General features: G+C 34.1%; 1 long non-coding RNA gene across 1 annotated transcript in view; it reads left to right on the top strand.

Moving 5' to 3' along the window:
• The window catches only part of LOC309631333, a 467,574-nt gene that overhangs the window by 346,651 nt on the left and 98,602 nt on the right, over positions 1 to 22,321 (top strand). The gene's annotated exons all lie outside the window — the stretch shown is intronic.

The raw sequence follows: 22,321 nt of genomic DNA on the forward strand, positions 1-22,321 counted from the left end.
ATCTTTATTTTAATCTTGCATAGTCACCATAATTCTTCCTCTGAGAGTGTACTATATAAGCAAGAATGTCACTTGCAAACTATCAAATATACATTTTCTCTCTGACTTAACCAGTGATTGCCTTCTAGACTGAAATTTCCAAGATGCCATTATAGGTTGTGAATAGCTGGTATATATAAGTGGATTCTAAATAAGTAAACAAATTATCAATCTGCTAAAAACTCAAGAGTCCCTACATACAGTACATGATATATGCTATAGGGGAACCAAAAGAAGAAATTATGTAGTCTCTATTTTGATGTAGCCAGCAGTCTAATGAAATATTGTGAAAGGGGGAACAAATAAGTAATACAAATTGGTACTGATTATAACTGCAATGAGGGTTGCAAAAAAAAAAGCAAAAGAACAGTGAATGTAAGAAGTAGTACATGAAGAAGTTAGATATTAATCTGGGACACAGAAAATGAAGTTCCAATTAAAGTAAGAAAACACCTAAAGTCTTAAAAATTAAAAATGCAAACAGCCCGTGAAGGGGGAGAATGTATCAATATATACTGAGGAAAAGAGGTGGGTTGCTGAGTAATCTTTCCAAATAGGGCAGTTCCAATACAGTATAGAATAAAAGTGAATAAATACCAAGTAATAAATTTATAAAGTCTTAAAAGCCAGACAACAAAACTCATACACCTTCATACAGGAAGTGATAGGTTAAAGCTTGTTTAGAAAAAAAATATTTTACTAGTGGTTTCAGATAAATTTTCCTAAGAAAATTCTATCAGGGAGCCTGTAGAATAACCATAGGATGGAGTTATGAAAATGAGAACTAGGACGGTGAAAAGAGAATAGACAAGTAAAGTACAATTCCAAGGATGCTGAAAGGAAAAACATTATTTCAATTTTATCTAAAAGTATTACGTGAAAGGAAAGAAGGAAAATGATGCCAAGATCTCTAATTTTTAATAATCAGGAAGGAAGAAGTGTGCACCAATGAATTATGTAGGGATAACTGAAGAATAAAACTAACTGGGGCAGGAAATACATTAGCGCAACTTTGGAATATGATCATCTTGGGCTGAGAGCAAGACATATAATTAGAAATGTCCTCAAGGCTTTTGGAACAAACAGAATAAAAAAGTAAACACCAGAGAAGAACAGGAGTTGGAAGTTTGCACTACGTCAGCACCATTGGGAGAGTAATTGAGTGTTTCCAACTACTAGGGAAGGATTTAGTATAAAGCAAAAATTTGCTAAGAATAAAATCTTGAAAAACAGTCACAGAAAAAGACAGAAGAAGAATGGTCAGAAACAGATAGGAAAAATAGAAGAATTTGTAAAAAAAAGAAGAAAAAAAGATTGTAAAAAGTAAGGATTTTAAAAAGGCAATCAGCTTTAATGAAACATACTTCCTTTCACATCATGCTTGAGAGTTTAAAAGTCACAGCTATTTGCCATGTGAGCTTTTATCATAACAGCATTTGAAAAAGGTGAAAGTGGACTGGCTCTTGATTTTAAACAACTGGCAAACCCAAAAGCAGAAGTTCCAGTCGACTCTTGAACATCTGTACCCTTAGAAAATGGAAAGAAAATGTTAAACTAAGTTATGCCCACGACCACTCCCCAGCCCCCACCTTAAATTAGATACCAATTTACTGTATCAAGCAATGAATGAGGATTTGGTACTTGCTTGAAACTGCTTTGTAGAGTATGTAGGGTAATTATTGAGTCTAATTCTGAATTATATTGTATAGTGTATATTTTATAAACCCCACCTGCCCCAATAATTAAACAAAGAAAAAAAACCAATTATGGAATTGCTGTGAGTAGGAATATTCGGACTCTAAGCAAGTGAGCAAGTCTCCTTAAAGCCATGGCAAACAACCAGATAGAGTTTTAAAGACTAGCAAGGAAGGCTGTGTTCTTTACATTCACATTTACTGGATTTGGCTTACCCGAGTTTTAATCTCAGGCAAACAGCTTGCTGCATCTTTGCTTAATACCTTCTAGGTGGAAACTAATTTTACTGTTGATTAGGTAGGAACATATTTGAGCTTGTACTACTATTTAAAGAGACAGAATCCAATTTTTTTGTTCTTTACCAATCATTTAATACTCAGATAATTACATTTATATAGATATGTAATTATATATGTATAATTATGTTATAAAATATATGTATATTATATATCTATATTTATCATCTATCTATAAAATGGTCCTTTCAAAGAAAATCCAGTCATAGATAGTCATGATTATCTATTTACTTTGATGGGAATAAAAGAAAGAAATAAAATCCCTGAAATTTTATTTTTGGAATGACACAGTATTAAAATTCAACCGCCCCCCCCTCACACACACTTACACATTTATTATCTTTTTGTAGACAGTCAAACCACATAACTTTTCTCAAGTAAACAGATCTGGTGCTTCTCTTTTCTTTCCTATGCTTTGCTTTCTTTTCCTCCTTCTAACCTAAATTGCTCTGACAGGTATGTGCCAGTTACATGGCAAGTGTTCACTTTACAATGTGCTAGGTATCTATACAATGCATCTTCTCAGTGTAAGTTGTTTTTTGTTTGTTTACTGTTTATTAAAGGCAAAATTCTGAATGTTTATAAAAGAACCAGAAAAGAAAGAAATGTCACACCATGTACAGTCCCCAGATGAAAATGAAGTGACACCACCAAATTCATTTTTATATCATCACATCTCTATGATCGAAAGAAAAAAGAAAGAAAAAAGAAAGAAAAAAAGAAAGGAGGGCAGGTGGTGGTGGTGTGATGAATTGGGAGATTGAGATTGACATGTATACACTAATATGTATAAAATAGATAACTAATAAGAACCTGCTGTATAAAAAAATAAATAAAATAAAATTCAAAATAAAAAAAAAGAAGGAAGGGAGGGAGGAAGAAAGAAGGAAAGAAAGAAAGAAAGGAAGAAAAACTCTGCCAGCTGACAATGAAAGGAAAATTTATATTTGTCAAATCCCTCTTATTATAATCTAATTTTCCCACTAACCTATAATCTCAAAAATATAATAAACTCTTTTACTATAAAGACTCTTTAAATGCTTTTTGTAATTCAGCATGCAAACCAAACTTCTGGTAACATACAGTATGCTAACCATACATTTTTGGATTTATTTTGACTTAAATTTGAAAATTTATAATGTTTAAAAAAGAGACACAACCTAGTGTTTATAATCAAAGTTTAATAAATGTTAGCTGAAAAACTGACTGAATAAATAAATGAATAAAGCTTTGGGAATTTTACTTTGATAATTATCAGTTTATTCTTTATTCAAGTTAGGCTTTTCTAGAACTACTTTGTAAATATCTAAACTGAAGTCATCAGTGCTGAAATAAACAGCTTTACATCTTTAGAGAAAACCACTAAGTTACTCAACTAATTAAATCAACTCATTAAGTAAAACACAACTATTTCTCTGTTCTATTTACTTTGATGCAAATATTTCAGAGGTCCTCTAGGGCAGGAACAATTTAATGTCTCTGTAACCCTAATCCTTACCACATAGTAGGGGTTTGCTAGTGAAGATTATAATGACATATCTGTATAATATATTGTTTATTCCCAGGTCCCTTTAAACTTGACAGGAGTGATACTGTTTATTCCCAGGTCCCTTTAAACTTGACTGGAGTGTTACTAACACCACGCTTTCCCCTTCTGGCTTCAAGTGTAGAAGCTTTAATCGGCCTCTTCAGTTCATGTCCCATTATCATCATTCACAAAAGGCTCTTCTCTTGTTTGAATTACAGTTATTATATCTTTCCCTTTAACCCCATGTGCAGTCCCGTTTCTCTTTGCCCTTTCCATAGAAAGATATTCTGATGGGTATTATATGTGTCATTTTGCATGTGTTCTTACAAATTTGGAGTTGTTTTCATGCATATAATTTAAAAAGTACACATATCTCATTATGTTTCTTACTTTTATCTCTAATCACTCTTTTTTTTTCCCTGTTGAATCTTCCTATTTTTTTTAATTGTGGGAAAACATACATAACCATTTTTAAGTGTACAGTTCTATGGCATTTTGTACATTCACATTGCACAGCCATCACCAACATCTACCCCCAGAACTTTTTCATCTTCCCACACTGAAATTCTGTCCCTGTTAAACACTAACACCCCAACCCCGACCAACCTCCAGCCCCTGGCAACCACTGTTCAACTTTCTGTCTCTACAAATTTGACTACTCTAATACCTCAGAAGTGGAATCATACAATATTTGTCCTTTTGTAATTGGTATATTTCATTTAGTACAATGTCCTCAATGTTCATCAGTGTTGTAGTATATGTCAAAATGTTCTTCTTTTAAAGGCTGATAATATTCCATTGTGTGTATATACCACATTTTGTTTATCCATTCATTTGCCCATGGGCACTTGAGTTGCTTCCTACTTTTGCCCATTGTGAATAATGCTGCTATGAACATGAGTATACAAATACCTGTTCAAGTTCCTGCATCCACACCTTTTTGGGTATACACCCACAAGTGGAATTTCTGGATCATATGGTAAACCTATGTGTAATTTTTTGAAGAACCACCGTACATTTTTTCACAGAGCTGCATCATTTTACATTCCCATAAGCATTGCACAAGGGTTCCAATTTCCAAAGCACTGCTTTTACATAAACATTTTTTAAATTGAAGTGCAGTATACTTTTATAAAAGTACATGCAACATAAGTGGAAAACCTGATGAATTTTGTCAAAATGAACATACTATTTTAACCAGCATGCAGACGAAGAAAGAGGACATTGCAACTCTCCAGAAGCCCACTTCAAATTTCCCAGTTATGGGCCCTTCCCGAAGGTAAACTTTAATAACTAACTGCATGTATTATTTATTCTTGTTTTATAGTAAATATTCATTTGTGTCTGAACTCTTTTACTAAAATTCTTGTTTGTGGTGTTTATTTTGTTAAATATAGTAATAGTGTATTCATTTTCATTGTAACACATATACACAAACATAATATAAAATTATGCATATATACTATATATGTGTATATGTATGTTTACACACATACAAAATTTTATGGCTATACCAAATATGTTTACCCAGTCTAACATTTATAGAAATTTGGGTTATTTCCACTTTATTACAGACATTCTTTCTTTGGAATTCTTTCTTTTGGAATATATATAAACTTTTTTTCTGTTTGTTATATGTATAGGAGTAGAATTGCTAGTTCACAGAGTAGGCAAATGTGAAGTTTATAGATACTTTGAAAAAGTTTCCCAAAATAGTTGCTCCAATTTCATGCTTAACAGACAATTTGAGTATCTGTTACTCTAGATCATTGATAACATTTTGTATTGTCTTTGTAATTTTTTGCTTAAAAATTATATTTCTCAGATGAAAATTGTAGTCTGGCATCTTTTAATGCATTTATTGGCTAACTGGATGTTCTCTTTTTTTGAGTGCATATTCAAGTCTCTTGATCATTAATAAATGTGTCTGTCTTTTTCTTAGGAATTTTTTTTCTGGATATGAATCATTTGTCAGATATGTATATGACAAATGTCTTCTCCAGTTTCTAAGATTTGAATTTTTCCACTCTTAACTGTGTCTTTTGAATAACATGTGTTCTTAATTTTAGTGTAGTACAATATATGAATTTGCTCCATTATTGTTAGGGGATCTTCTGTCCTATTTAAGAAGTTTTTGCTTATCAAAATTCACATGGTAGATTCCTACCTTTTCTTCTAGGAAAAAAAAGTATGTGTGTGTATGTGCTTTTAATTCTCTATTTTTCAGTCTATGTATCCTTGAAATAATACAACAGTTAATTAACTTTTTATTAAATCTTAATATCTAGTAGAGTATGTCTTCAAAATAATTCTTATAATTACACATTATCTTACCTATTGTTGACCCTTGTCAACAATTTACAATATAATTTTTTAAATCAGCTCATAAATTTTCACAAAAGAACAATAAATTAAAACTTGTGGACTTTAAGTGAAATTGTGTTTAATCTATAGATCAATTAACATTTTTATTGTTTCCAATCCATGAATATGGTATATACCTGAATCTATTTATCTCAGTAATTTTTTTTTGTTTGGTTCCTGTTTAGATGTCATTACATAATCTATTAGATTTTTAGATTTTCATGCATTTTATGCTATCATAAAACATCATGATACTTCAAAACTCACCCATATAACTATATGTCCCTCCATTCCAATATTTCTAAGTACAACAAAATATTTTATGTATATATCCACCATGTTTTGCTTATATACTATTCCAGTTTGGTAAGGTAGTCTTCGAAACAGAGCCACATTTAATTGTACTCCAATAAATATTCTTGTACATATCTTTAAAAATCCAAATAATATTTTTCTTAATATCTCTACCTCAGTATGAGATTACCATAACAGGATAGTATATCCTTAATTTTCCTAAAAGGTTCAAGATTGTACCCACATACAAGTGTGCAAGAAAAATATGTAGTTTTAAGATCTTTCCTCTTCTTTGCCAGGACCTGAAATTAGTCATAGTCTATTTTTAAATTTAATATCAGTAAAGTGATATTGATGTTTTATTTAGAATTTCCTTGAAAACTAAATATTGTTACAAATATCCGTTAATTTTCTTGTTAGTGTTTTGTATTCCTTCTTCTATAAACTACATGTTTATAATCTTTGACCAATATTTTAATTGCTCTCTTTTTGGCATTATTTGTAATAGTTTCTTGTATAGTGTACATATTTCTATTCAGAATTAAATGTTGGAAATATTCTTTTCAGTATATACTACCTATGAAACTTACCTACAATATTTATCAGTAGTTAATTAATCTCTTCCAGGTTCTTTGATAACCTAAAATTCATAAAAATCTTGGTAAGGAAGATTGGGCATGCGAAGAGAAGTGAGTCTTGTAAATTAGGTACATTCAGGGAATTGATTTTTGGATATAAAATAAATTGCAAAATGTAACTACTCTTATTTGAAAAAGAATGGATATATATATATATATACATACATGTGTGTATAACTGATTCACTTTGCTGTACACCTAAAAGTAACACATTTTAAATCAACTATTAATATAATCCAATAAAAATTTTAAAAAAAAAATTTAAAAATGCAACTACTCTCAGAATATGTTTGCAGTGAAGAGAAATCTTACTGGGTATTTGAGGAAGAATTATGAAGACCAAGAGAACAGATTCTAACAGATCATCAGAAATTTTTTCTTCAAGCTCCAGAGTGAGTTGGGTGACATGAGTCTATCAGCCATCAGCACAAAAAATAATTGTCATTTAAAAACAGGAAATTTGCCAGCTACTTCACTAAAACAAAGAATTAGAAGATTAATTACAGATGTAAGAACCCTGAAAGATGAGATTACTCATAGTCAAAAGAAAGGAGGCCATGTTCTTGCCCACCCCTACCCCGCCAAAGTACACAGAATTGGTGGACTGATAAAATTGAATAGATAAAAGTTGACCAATGTGCATCCTATAGTAGTTGCTCAAAACAGTAGTCAAAATAATGAAAAAACTGGTGGAAAAACTGAGACTGGACTTCAGAAAAACACGGGCATCAGATAAACAGGGACAAGGTCTAAGTCTTAGATATTTTTATTGTATTTTTATTGAATGCAACCATTGTGTCCACTGTCTGTGGTTTAGAGCAAGGTCAGCATAATGTATGATAAGCTTTACAAGCAAAGCTTATCACAATTGTGTAAATGACACAATTTTCCCGCTAAGAAAATTAAAAAGTGTTGAGTTTTCTCACAGAAGAGTTAGAAGAAGTTTAAGAGCCTTGTGTGCCCAGCAAAAGGCACTGCTATTTGGAACCTTACAGTGGATAATAAAGGCTCAAGTAAAAATGTGGTAGCTGCCTTTTCCCTGAGTACATGATTTTGTAACAGTGAGTAAAAGTGCTGTCAATAGTTGCATTTAGTTTAAAATTTTTTCTATTACTAATGTTTTACATTTTATATTAACTCTGAGAAGAAACATAAAATTGGTTTGCCTTCACCTGGAAACCCATACTATCAATATATTATCAATCAGTTGGACCAACACTATCACAGTATGAAGGAGTGGTAGATAGGCAGGTATTTTGTTAAAATTATGACTTTTTGACAACTGGTAATGTTGTTTTGCATGCCACCAATCATACCTAAGAATAGATTAGCACTGAATGACAGAAAAAGAAACAAAAACAAATTCCATAACATTCAAGTAACAATTTAATTGTAAATTGGCTATATGCCTAAAAGATTTCACAAATAAACAGCTGGTCCTAGAGACAAAAGACTCACAAAAAAGAGTCTCAACATTTTATTGGCCTTTTTGGTTATTTTAGGGACAACATCCAGTACTTGGGAATTTTGCAGTAGGCACTGTAATTAATGACTTTGGAGATGGCCGTCATTGACATGAGAGCCCCTGCAGCAAGAAGAGTTAAGAGAAGTCCAGATACTTCAGTACCTTCTCTCCTTCATGCACCAAGAAACTACAGATGTGTATCTGAAAACTCACAAGTGATCAAGAATACTGGCTAAAGACTTCACAGGAGTTCATTTGTCTTTGGACTTATGGATTTGAAGACTTCTGCTGGAAGCTGATGCTAAACAATTGCTAGATCCTAATGAAGATAGATTGCTTCACTAAAAAAGAAGTCATGACCTCCAACCTGGCATATTATTCTAAAATGGGGCTTTTTTTACTTAAAATCTTATGACATGGAGAGGATTCTGGGGAGATGGCAGCATAGGAAGCACTGGGAATCTGTCTCACCATCTAGACAACACCTGCACTGGCAAAATCTGTCTGATTTAACTCTTTTGGAACTGTCGAATCTATTAAAGCTTTACAACTTCCAGGGGAAGACTTGGATGGTAAATTGTCATTAATTTTGGTCAATTTTAGTTCCTAGTACAGTAACCGCTACCCATCTTCCACCCACCAGCCCTGTGGCAGTCAATCATACACGTGTTCCTTGAGCAGCCTGCATATAGCTTGCAGGAGCCCCTGTAGGCAATATGGACCCAGTCCTCTAAATTCAAGAAAATGTGCTCTGATTGCTGCTTTTGATCTCAAAGGTACAGACAAAGATACAGGTGGCCATTGTTTTTGCATCTCCTCCCATGTTGCAAGCCCCTTCTCCTCTGGCTGAAGTGACTTCCAGGGAAATAAAAGGTTCAGCTACCTTTTGCTCCACTCACTTCATTCTTTTTCCCCCTTTTGTGAGACAGACATTAAAGACTAGGACGTTCAAAAGCAACTGCATAAACAGGGAAAGTTAGAAATTCAATGTGCATGCCCAGGGAAAGGTAAGTCTCAGAAAAGACCTGAGGAGCCCTTAAGTTTGCATCTTACACTGATTCTCAGTCCAGAGAGAGCCTACAATGACATTACATACATACATACATACAAAAACAAAAAATAGCAGATTCTGGTGAAGAGTGAGAATCTGATTTTGGGAGGTACCACATTATTAAATTCAAATGTCAAATTTTCAACAAATATCACGAGGCACACACAGAAACAGAAAAATATGTCCCATTTAAAGAAAAAAATAAATAAACTGAAACTCTTCCTGAAAACAGCTGGTGGCAGATCTACTGCAAAAAGACTTTTAAGACAACTGTCTCAAAGATGCTCAGAGTACAAAAGGAAGATGTGGAAAAGTCAAGAAAATGATGTATGAACAAAATAAAGAGATGGATAACATAAAAAGAATCCAAAAGAAATTCTAGAGCCAAAAATAACAGAAATGAAAAAATCACTAGAGGGATTCAAAGGCAGATTTGAGCAAGCAGAAAAGAATCAGTGATATTGAAGATAGGATGATGGGCATTATCATGTCTGGAAGAAAGATATAAGATTAAAGAAAAGTAAATAAGCCTAAGGGACCTGTATGACACCACCAAGATCAATGTATACCTCATGGAAATTCCAGAAGGAGAAGAAAGACAGAAGGGGCAGAGGGAATATTTGAAGAAATAACAGTTGAGAACTTCGCAAATTTGATGAAAGTTATGAATACAAACATCCAAGAAGCTCAACAAACTCCAGGTTGAACTCAAAGATACCTGCACCAAGACACATTATAATCAGACTTTTGAAAGCTGAGGACAAAAATTTTGAAAACAGCAAGAGAGAAGTGATTGTCACGTACAAGGGATCCTCAATAAGTTGATCCACATATTTCTAATCAGAAACTTTGAATATATAGGCCCAATCTTCTAGTCTTCAAAGTGCTGAAAAAAACCAAAACCAAAACCAAAAACCTTATCACCCAAGAACCGTATATCCAGCAAAACTATCCTTCAAACTGAGGGAATGCAGTGAAAGCAGTGCTCAGGGGGAAATTCATAGCTATAAATGTTTATATTGAAAAATGACAAAGATCTCAAATCAACAACCTAACTTTACAACTTAAGGAACCAGGAAAAGAGAAATAAACTAAAAGGAAATAATAAAGATTAGAGCAGAGATAAGTGAAATACAGAATAGTAAAACAATATAGAAAATCAATAAAACCAAAATTTGGCTCTTTGAAAAGAACAACAAAATCGACAGAAAATCAAAGATATTAGGGAGTACTATGAACAATCAGGTGCCAACAAACTGAATAACCTAGATTAAATGGACAAGTCCCTAGAACCACAATACTTACCAAGACTAAATCATGAAGAAATAGAAAATTTGAATACACTTATAACTAATAAGGAGATTGAATAAATAATCAAAAATCTCCCAACAAAGAAAAGCCCTGGATCTGATGGCTTCACTGGTGAAAACCACCAAACATTTAAAGAAGAACCAATACCAATTCTTCTCAGTCCTTTTCAAAAACTTGAAGGGGAGCACTTCCTAACTCATTCTTTGAGGCCAGCATTACCCTGATATTAAAGCAAGAAAAAGACACTACAAGGAAAGAAAACTATAGACCAATATACTTTATGAACACTGATACAAAAACTACTCAACAAATACTAGCAAATCAAACTCAGTAGCATGCTAAAAGGATTACACAACATGACCAAGTAAGATTTATTCCTGAAATGCAAAGATAGTTCAACATATACAAATCAATGTATGCAATACACCACATTAACAGAATGAGGGGAAAAAAACCCACATCATCATTCCAATTTATGTAGAAAAACCATTTGACAAAATTTAACACTCTTTCTTGAAAAAAAAAACCAAAACACTTAATAAACTAGGAATAGACGGAAACTACCTCAACACAATGAAAACTCTATGTGAAAAACCCACAGCAAACATTGTACTCAATGGGGAAAAACTGAAAGCTTTTCCTCTAAAATCAGAAGGAAGACAATGATGCCTGCTTTCACCATTTCTATTTAACATAGTACTGAAAGTTATAGCCAGAGAAATTAAGCAAGGAAAAGAAATAAGAAGCATCCAAATTGGAAAGGAAGAAGTAAACTGATCCCTGTTCACAGATGATATGATCTTATATGTACAAAATCCTAAGGATTCCACAAAAGAGACTGTTGGAGCTAATACATGAATTCAGTAAAGTAGCAGGATACAAAGTCAACAAACAAAAATTAGTTACATTTCTATACACTAAAAATGAACAATTCAAAAAGGAAATTCAGAAAGTCCACATACTATAATATCAAAAGGAATAGAATAAAATACTTAGGAATTAACCAAGAAAGTGAAAGACTTGTACATTGAAAACTAGAAAATGTTTCTGAAAGAATAATTAAAGAAGGTATAAATAAATGAAAACATCCCATGTTCATGGACTGAAAGACTTAATATTGTTAAGGTGTCAGTACTACCCAAAGTGATCTACAGGTTCAATGTAATCCCTGTCAAAGTCCCAGTGACTCTTTTTACAGAAATAGAAAATCCTTTCCTAAAATTCATATGGAATCTAAAGGCACCCTGGACAGCTGAAGCAATCTTGAGAAAGAATACAGCTGGAAGACTAACACTTGCTGATTTCAAAACTTACTACAATTTACAGTAATCAAAACAGGGTGGTGCTGGCATAAAGACAGATGTACAGACCAGCAGAAGAGATTAAAGAGCTCAGGAAAAAACCCTCACATATGTGGTCAAATGATTTTTGATAAATGTGCCAAAACCATTCAATGGGGAAAGGGCAATCTTTCAATAAATGTTTCTGGGAAAAGTGGATACCCACATACAAAAGAATAAAGTTGGACCATTTGAACATTACCTAACACCATATATCAAAATTAACTCAAAATGAATCAGAGACCTAAAAGTATAAAACTCTTCGAAGAAAACCTAAGTCAAAATCTTCACAACATTGGATTTAGCACTGATTTCTTGGATATGACACTAAAGGAATTGGTAACAAACGGAAAAACAGACAAACTGAATTCATGAATTCACGAAAATTTTTCTAAAATTGTACATCCAAAGACACTGTCAACAGAATAATAAGGTAACACACAGAATGGAAGAATATTTGTAAATCATATATCTAATAAGGGATTATTATCCAGAATATGTAGAGACTTTCTAAAATTCAACAACAAAGATAAACAATCTGATTTGAAAATGGAAAATGGACTTGAATAGATATTTCTCCAAAGAAGATATATAAATGGCCAATAAACCCATGAAAAGAAGCTCAATATCACTAATAATTAGGGAAATGCAAATCAAAACTGCAATGAGATATCACCTTATATCCATTAGGATGGCTACTATTGAAAAATGGAAAAGAGAAAGTGTTGATTAGGATGTGGAGAAATTGAAACCCTTGTGAACCTTTGGTGGGAATGTAAAACAGTACAGTAGCTGTGGAAAACTGTGTGGTGGTTCCTCAAATCATTAAAAATAGAACTACCATACAATCTAGTAACTCTACTTCTGGTATATGTCCAAAGGAAATGAAGCAGTGTCTTGAAGGGATATTGTACACTCATGTTCATAGCAGCATTATTCACAGTAGCCAAAATGTGTAAGGAACCCAGGGATCCATCAACAGAAAAATGGATAAGTAAAAATGTAAAAAATACATACAATGGAAGGGGAAAGGTGGGGGGGGGAGGGATACATTGGGAGTTTGGGATTAACATATACACACTACTATATATAAAATAGATAATCAACAAGGACCTACTGTATAGCACAGGGAACTCTACTCAATATTCTGTAATAACCTAAGTGGGAAAAGAATCTGAAAAAGAATAGATATATGTACCTGTATAACTGAATCACTTTGCTGTACACCTGAAACTAACACAACATTGTAAATCAACTATACTCCAATACAAAATAAAAATTTAACAAAATACATACAATGGAACATAATTAAGCCTTGAAAAGTAAAGGCATCCTAACATATGCTACAACATGGATGAACCATGAGAACATTATGCTAAGTGAAATAGGTCAGTCACAAAAAGACAATGTATGATTCCAGTAATGCAAGGATGTTAGTCAAAATCAGAGACAGACAGTAGAATGATAGTTGCCAGGGGCTGTGGATAGGGGGAAATGGGAAGTTATTATTTAATGAGTATAGAGTTGCAGTTTTACAAAATAAAAAGAGTTCTGGAGATGAAAGGTGATGATGGTAACACAGTATGGATATATTTAAGACCATTGAACTGTACAATTAGAAATGGTTAAGAGGCAAGTTTAATTTCTATGTATATCACCACAATAAAAAATGGAAAAAAAAATCTTAGAGGAGTTACTGCTCAATAAACTCACAGAAAAATAAAAATGGCACCTCTAATTAAATCTTAACCCAGGTCCCCAAAACAATACTTTAGCCAGTTTTAAGTGTTTACCTATTAGACAAAGAGAAAGTCTTATCTAATTCTTTACCCCCAATAATGGCCCATTGAGGGCCTTGCCCACACAACTTGACACCTATAGTTTACTGATGAATCAGTTTGCCTCCAGGGTGGACAAATCCAATGGAATGTTTCATTCATAAGGATGATAATGCATTACTGATAAAACAGCATTTGGACACTCAGTGTGGGTGGCACTGGAAGCACAATAACAATAAAATATACCTTTACACAGACTCATGACCCAGCGCTAAATATGTCTTAACTGTATGTTTTAACTGTAGGCCTTTGGACTACCCATGAATAGATTATAAATATGCATCCATGTAGGGCATCTCCATATAGAAAAGATTCTAAAACTGGTTCAGTCATTTAAACATTGTGTTGCTATGCACATGCCCATAAGAGTCAAGCACATCTTAAGGGAAACACTGGACTAATAATATCAATAAAGTCTAGGCAGATATCATTTACATTATAGCCTACTGTATTCAAGTTCAGTGTCTCTATGGTAATCACAAGAATCACAAGAAAGAATTGGGCTTCCCAATGAAAATCCTATTTTTCATGCATATAAAGGCTACTACTAACCTAAAAAAACAAAATTCAAAAAATTCAAAAATAAAAAATAAAATGATTACCTAACTATACACACCTCTACCCAGGCTGAGGTTCTAGATACCCAAGGTCACAGAGTTGGAAAAATATAAGAAATCTTTTTCTCCTCCCTTTTTTTCAAAGAGTAACTGTATATTTGTCTACTATCTTTCCTGCCTGCCTTGGTATCATGAATGAATAAACAGTTCATATACTGCCTGCTTTGACTGCAGTTTATTTTTTATTTTTTTTAAATTTTTATTTATTTATTTATTTATGGCTGTGTTGGGTCTTCGTTTCTGTGTGAGGGCTTTCTCTAGTTGCGGCAAGTGGGGGCCACTCTTCATCACGGTGTGTGGGCCTCTCACTATCGTGGCCTCTCTTGTTGCGGAGCACAGGCTCCAGACGCGCAGGCTCAGTAATTGTGGCTCACGGGCCTAGTTGCTCCGTGGCATGTGGGATCTTCCAAGACCAGGGCTCGAACCCGTGTCCCCCGCATTGGCAGGTGGATTCTCAACCACTGCGCCACCAGGGAAGCCCTTGACTGCAGTTTATTTATGGATAGTATAGGACCTCAGCAGATGGACGAATGTATTGTTCAGAAGAGGACACATGGAGAAACATGAACTTAGGTACAGATATTCCACCCTTTTCTGCCAGAGATTTTGGTTATAATTACAAAATGGTAATCCTAGGGTCTCTGTGGCACTCATCACTCTGGACAAAGAACAAATACCCTGACTTGTGTTCAATGAGCCAGTCACTTGGATCCCAGGTTCCAAGCCAAGGATGTGGGTGGGGTCAGGGGTATTGTGTTATGGACAGATCCTGCAGGAGACTTTTACAGCTGTCCTGGGAAGGGGCTCATAATACAAATTGCTCACAATTGGACATGTATCTTTCCAAATGACCCAGTTGAGTGGAATCTTACTGATGCCCCATTTCCAGGTGTGGAGTCAATCAGAGATAATGGAGTTACTTCTGTTTAGTGAAAGAGAAATGAGGATGGCTCTAGAGGCTCATTCACTACCATCACCACCCCTCCTTTCAGTAGCTAAACAAAAATATAGCTCAGATTTTCTGATGACGCCCATTCTAACTGGTGTGAGGTGATACCTCATTGTAGTTTTGATTTGCATTTCTCTAATAATGAATGATGTTGAGTAGCTTTTCATGTGCTTCTTGGTCATCTGTATGTCTTCTTTGGAGAAATGTCTAATTAGGTCTTCTGCCCATTTTTGGATTGGGTATTTTGTTTTTTTAATATTGAGCTGCATGAGCTGTTTATATATTTTGGAGATTAATCCTTTGTCCATTGACTCATTTGCAAATATTTTCTCCCATTGTGAAGGTTGTCTTTTTGTCTTGTTTGTAGTTTCCTTTGCTTTGCAAAAGCTTTTAAGTTTCATTAGGTCCCATTTGTTTATTTTTGTTTTTATTTCCATTACTCTAGGAGGTGGATCAAAAAAGATCTTGCTGTGATTTATGTCAGAGAGTGTTCTTCCTATGTTTTCCTACAAGAGTTTTATAGTGTCCCATCTTATATTTAGGTCTTTAATCCACTTTGAGTTTATTTTTTGTGTATGGTGTTAGGGAGTGTTCTAATTTCATTCTTTTACATGTAGCTGTCCAGTTTCCCCAGCACCACTTACTGAAGAGACTGTCTTTTCTCCATTGTATAGCCTTGTCTCCTTTGTCATAGAGTAGTTGACCATAGGTGCACGGGTTTATCTCTGGGCTTTCTATCATGTTCTATTGATCTATATTTCTGTTTTTGTGCCAGTACCATATTGTCTTGATTACTGTAGCTTTGTAGTATAGTCTGAAGTCAGGGAGTCTGATTCCTCCAGCTCTGTTTTTTCCCCTCAAGACTGCTTTGGCTATTCAGGGTCTTTTGTGTCTCCATACAAATTATAATATTTTTTTGTTCTAGTTCTGTAAAAAGGCTACAAACAACAAATGCTGGAGAGGGTGTGGAGAAAAGGGAACCCTCTTGCACTGTTGGTGGGAATGTAAATTGATACAGCCACTATGGAGAACAGTATGGAGGTTCCTTAAAAAACTAAAAATAGAATTACCATATGACCCAGCAATCCCACTACTGGGCATATACCCATAATTATGGCATAAAACCATAATTCAAAAAGACACATGCACCCCAATATTCATTGCAGCACTATTTACAATAGCCAGGTCATGGAAGCAACCTAAATGCCCATCAACAGATGAATGGATAAAGAAGATGTGGTACATATATACAATGGAATATTACTCAGCCATAAAAAGGAATGAAATTGGGTCATTTGTAGAGATGTGGATGGATCTAGAGACTGTCATACAGAGTGAAGTAAGTCAGAAAGAGAAAAACAACTATATATTAACGCGTATATGTGGAACCTAGAGAAATGTTACAGATGAACCGGTTTGCAGGGCAGAAATAGAAACACAGATGTAGAGAACAAATGTATGGACACCGAGGGGGGAAAGTGGCAGGGGGTGGTGGTAGTGTTGGGATGAATTTGGAGATTGGGATTGACATATATACACTAATATGTATAAAATGGATAACTAATAAGAACCTGTTGTATAAAAAAAAAAAATTATATATATATATAGCTCAGTCGGTCACAGTTGTTCATCAGAACAAGCTGATACCAGCCATGGGATTCTGGAAGCTTCTACTTCTAATAAGGTCACCTTTCCAATCAAGGAACCTCTGCATAGTCACAAAAGATGTTTCCTACTGACCTCTTTCTGTTAAACCTATAAGTATAGAATATCATGGGGTGAGGGTTCCTCTTTTCTGAAATATTGACCATGTTGCACGCATTTGTCCATTTCCAGCATCAGCAGAGAGACAACGGAAGTTTAGAGGATTATAGTACATTAAATATCTCTAAAATATGTATTATATTATTATATCTATGATATCATATCTATTATCTCTATTATAGAGAATCTACTAATGTATAAGGTTTTCCCCCAATACACCCTATTTTTATCTATTTTGCATGGTTTTTGTGGCTTGTATCCATGACTTCTTTGCAAAAAAGTGTTCTCATTGGTAAAAAAAAAAATACTGCAGGTATACACACAGTAGTTTAAGATGTGGTCATGATTTGACTATTTATATTGGGAAAGAAATAAGATAGCATATAAGATTAAAGATTGCAGTTGGGTAGAATATCTTCTATTTGCTCCTTGAGATTTGCGATCCCTCCTTCTCCACATTACTCTCTGCCCAAGGCCAACCTGTATGGATTACATGAACAGGGCTTCAGTGTCCTCTGATTTCTAACCAGGTTCAGTTAAAAATGAGAGTCATTTAATTCTCACTAACACCTATTTGGTTCTATCACCCCATTTTTACATAAAAGGAAATTGAGATTAGGGTGATTTAGGTATCTTACTTGCTTTATATTGTCTGGAACTCATAAGAACTCTTGGCTAATTTTATATTATTATTAGCGTGGATTGTTGCTATTGTTGTTGCTGTTCTTCTTCTGACCATACCTTAAATTAGCCTTTAGGAATCCACTGATCTATGTTTGAGGCATAAAAGAGAACAGAACACTTTGTTTCCAATGTCAGTTCTCTCTTTTTTTTAAAAGATCTTTTCTTGCAATTATGAAATAAATTACAGTTTGGAAAAGTGCAAAAAAAAAAAAAGACTCATACAAAGTAGAATGAAATGTCCATCATATTTTTCAACTCATTAATTAAAGTGAAAACCAATACGAATGTCCTATAGGGTAATATAATATAGGTTATATTTTCTAACAGATAGAAATAATTTGATCTATACCAGACAAAAAAAAGTCTGCAACCTAACATTCAGGTTCACAGTCTCAGCCTGAAATGTATAATAAAGAGTAAGGTCAAACACTGCTCTATGCTTGTAGAGAAATAAATAATTCTTTAGAGGGCTTGTTACATAATACACCAATATGATACTGAAAAGACCTGCCATCTTCCTCCTGCTATATTTCTAAGTTTTGGATAATTTTTCCCACGAAGCTAAGAGGATGATCAGGAAGATGATTGAAAGAGTGAAAAAAGACTAAAGAGAGAGTGAATTCAGGGTGTTTATCGTGTTCCTTTTCTGTGATGTCGCCGTGAGCTGACTTTGTCCTCAACAGAATGATTTGGTTGCACCTTTGTAAATAAAGGATCATCTAATAACTCTCATCTAATTCTTAGTGTGCTGTTTTCTGTTGGGACCTTGACTGATACATGTATCAATCTTCCTGGGAAGACTGGGAAGAAATATTACATAATTATGTGGCAATAATAATGTGCTTAATAGTAGCAGAAATGTTGACAAAATATTATTTAACTTGTACTGCTAATAAAGCAAAAATAAGCTAACGAAGCTAATTGAAACAAAATGGAAAAACAAGTTAAAATAAAAATATATTTTGTTTGAGATAAGACAGTGCTGACAAAGGAACTAAGAGTATATGGAAACAAAACCTGTTTAAGAAGGAATGTATGAATTCAGAAACATGTGGTTACCCTTTATGAAGGATATCATCAGCTTCTCTCTTAAACTGCCTTGCTTAATTGATGTATTAGGCAAAGATTAAATGTCCAATTTGCTGCACATATTTGCTACATGCTGTTATTCCCTCACCTTCCATACCTGTTTTCTCCCACAAGTTTCTGACACCAAAAGATAAGAGACCTTGAATATGCTGTATAACTTATTTTTATCTATGCTTGAGTTTGTTTTAAGGCTGGTAAAACATTATTTTCAGATAATTACATAAAATCATAAAAAATGACTATTGAAAACTAATGAATAAGTGATGGTTCACGCACTATAACTTGCCAAGTACTTAAAAATTATGTTACAGTAAACCCACTTGGTGTTGTTTTATTATTCCTCCTTCCCATCTTGTGGCTTTTGTTTCCCAGCACCATAAAATAAATCAGTGTAATTCCTAGTGATTGAATTTCATATATTTAAAGTAAAGTGTTCTCAAGATTATCTTAACCTAAATACACCAGAGATTTGTTTTGTTGTTTATTTTATATGTTTTTAACTCTTCAAATATATATGTACCTATTTTAATGAAAGCAAATGTTTTAAATATGTGGGAAAACTCTGTACTCTATAATAACTACAGACCACAGTTGAGAAAACATTGTTCTAGTAGAGTTTTAGGAAATATTTTCTGTTTCCTCTCTGTGTACCCTGATGGAAGTAGTTACATTGTTTTCTCTTCTTGAGCAATCTCTGAAAAAAAGTGTAAGGGCTGCTTTTCCAAAAAATGCTTTGTTCTGTCAATTATTAAGCCATTTAATCCAACATGCCAGAGATCCAATTCAAGAATGCTCCCCAAACTTTATTTATATTCATTGGTCTTTATCTTTCCCGCAAGCCAGGACCCTAGGATTAGGACCCATGGGGCCTAAATATGTCCGTTAGATGGAACATCCCAGCCAACAGGCATAGGGAATTGAGTGACATGTACTTGTTCCCTGAGGACTGGCAGATGATCTCACACAGATGTGGTTTTGCTTGGATTTTACCTAAATCAGTGGTCAGTCATGCAATCCAGTCTCTCAGCTGCACAATCCTTTATGGGATATAAATTCCCCATTAAGTAATTTTCTCTGTGGCTTAAGAGCATCTGCAAGACACAGATAATTCTAAAAATATTTTTGCATGTCTCTTGGTGAGTACAAAACTCTCCAATAGCCTTGTATGGTAGGATTATTGTAACTTTGTCTTAACTAGTATGCACTTCTGAGATAAACTGTCGTACATGCACACTTAAAAATGCCCCACACTAATATATATAAAATGGATAACTAATAAGAACCTGCTGTATAAAAAAATAAATTAAATTAAAAAATTTTAAAAAAAGCCCCACTCCTCTGTAACTACCCAGAAAGGCAAAATATTTATATATAAAAAAAATGTTAACTATTAGAAATAACTGTTTCTATTGATCAAACAATAGCTCACAGCTTGAAGAATATGAATATTAAATGTCTTCTAAGTGACTCTCATAATACAAGAAAAGATACCTACTGCAAATTTCATTCGTTCGTTTTTCACGTTTAGTATAACATGCTCCATCTTGAGTTAGAAATTGAGGAATTACTTGTATTAATTTTCTCACCCAATTGCAATACTTTTATACTCCACTCACACCCAACTCCCCCCTCCCAAGTCCTAAACCTCTAAAAAAAAAAAAAAAAAGTTGTTGCCTTTTCAATGCAGTATTCTTATAATACTCATAATAAATAAAATCTTGTAAAATTTACCAATTTCTAAAATCTGGAAAGTGATGTTACATTATCCCACTGCTTTTCTTTGATAAGAAAGTTGTATTTAGTCTCTAAAGAATTTTAAAAGAACAAAAATGAATATTCCATAGTAATACTCTTCTGCCTTTTCTGATTCTCTTTCAGGTCAGAACAGTAATACAATTGACGTACACTCTTCTGTTTATCTGTCTTTAGTGGTCTGAGAAGAGCAAAGTGTAATGTAACAGGTTTGTTCATGCTCTTTCCACTACTTGAAAAGACCTGGGTTTTCTTTGAAAATATAAATAAAAGTCTACTGGTCTCAGATACCATCCAGGGTTATTTAACAGGAAGCTTAAAAGAAAAAAAATTGATTTAAGTGAACAGGAAACACATGACAGGAGACAAGATTTCAAACGAGATGCACAATTGACCACATGGCCCCTGAGAGAAACAATTTGAGTATTTTCTTCCTTCCTATACATACCTCAGTTCCAGTTTTGAGACCCAGCTATTCTCTGTTTTCTATTCCATGCTAGCTATGGTGTTTTCACTTTATTTTATTTTGTACGCTTTTAATACAACCAAATTTACGGGCCAACTTAGATAGGTAAACAAAGTTCTTCCTCCTGAGGATTAAAGCTCTTTTTCAGTCAACTGGTTTCGATTCTGAGAGAATCTTACCTTTTGTTTACCAGACCTTTCGTTTTTGTGTACATTGAGGATCAGAGAGAGCAAGCAATTTCCATAAGCCTGCAACCCAGATCCCATGTCCTCTACCACCCTTGCACCAGAACCTCTCTCTCATCTCACAGCCATGGACGTGAGCGGGAGAACACATATGACCAGATGAGAGGAGAGGAAAATTAAGCCTCGTTCACAGAGAGGTTGAGTCTGTCTGTGAGTACAAGCCAAAAATTGATGATAGCAGCCCTGTATCCCTACTCAGTCTGACTTTGAAAAAGGATAATGACCAAAAATTCTCCTAATGAACAGAGCTTGAAGCATTTTGTGAGGTGATCCACCTTGAATGGAAAGAGAAGTGGTTAGAACATGTACACAATTATGGATAGGAACAGTTGGCTTGGTCAGAAACCTGGAAGAAAAAAGATTGCAAGATTAGAGGTAAGGAAATCTGAGGTAATTATACGTGAGTGGTCACAGGGGAACTGGTACAGAGTATGAAAATTTTGAAGCACTTGTTAATGCCAACCAGAGAGCATCCACCTCAGAAGATCTATAGAATGTTTAACATAGGGACCTACATAACACTGAATAAGACATGAAACCCACTTTCACATCACATATGGTGCCATAAGTGGCCTTATAAAGTTACGGAATAGACGGTTGAAGGGAGTTAACAAGACGGAGTATACAATTTAAAGAATTTTATATATTGGTGTGTCCCCAATAGGTAGAAAACAGGAATCAAATAGTGAAATCAAGAGTTGCTCTGCTTACCAACACAACCAGTGACGTACTTGGAGATTGAATGTTTCTGTTCATGCAACTCGAGGCTCTGAAGACTTAGAGACTGGCTGCTACAGCAAAAACACTTCCACTAGGAGAACTATGATGTGTCCTATTAAACTGTAAGCCACCTGAGTACTTTAGACTCCTCATGCCAAAAGACCAGTAGGCAAGAA

The sequence above is a fragment of the Balaenoptera borealis genome (genome assembly GCF_965194805.1).
Source record: "Balaenoptera borealis genome assembly, chromosome: 6".
Taxonomy (NCBI): Eukaryota; Metazoa; Chordata; class Mammalia; order Artiodactyla; family Balaenopteridae; genus Balaenoptera; species Balaenoptera borealis.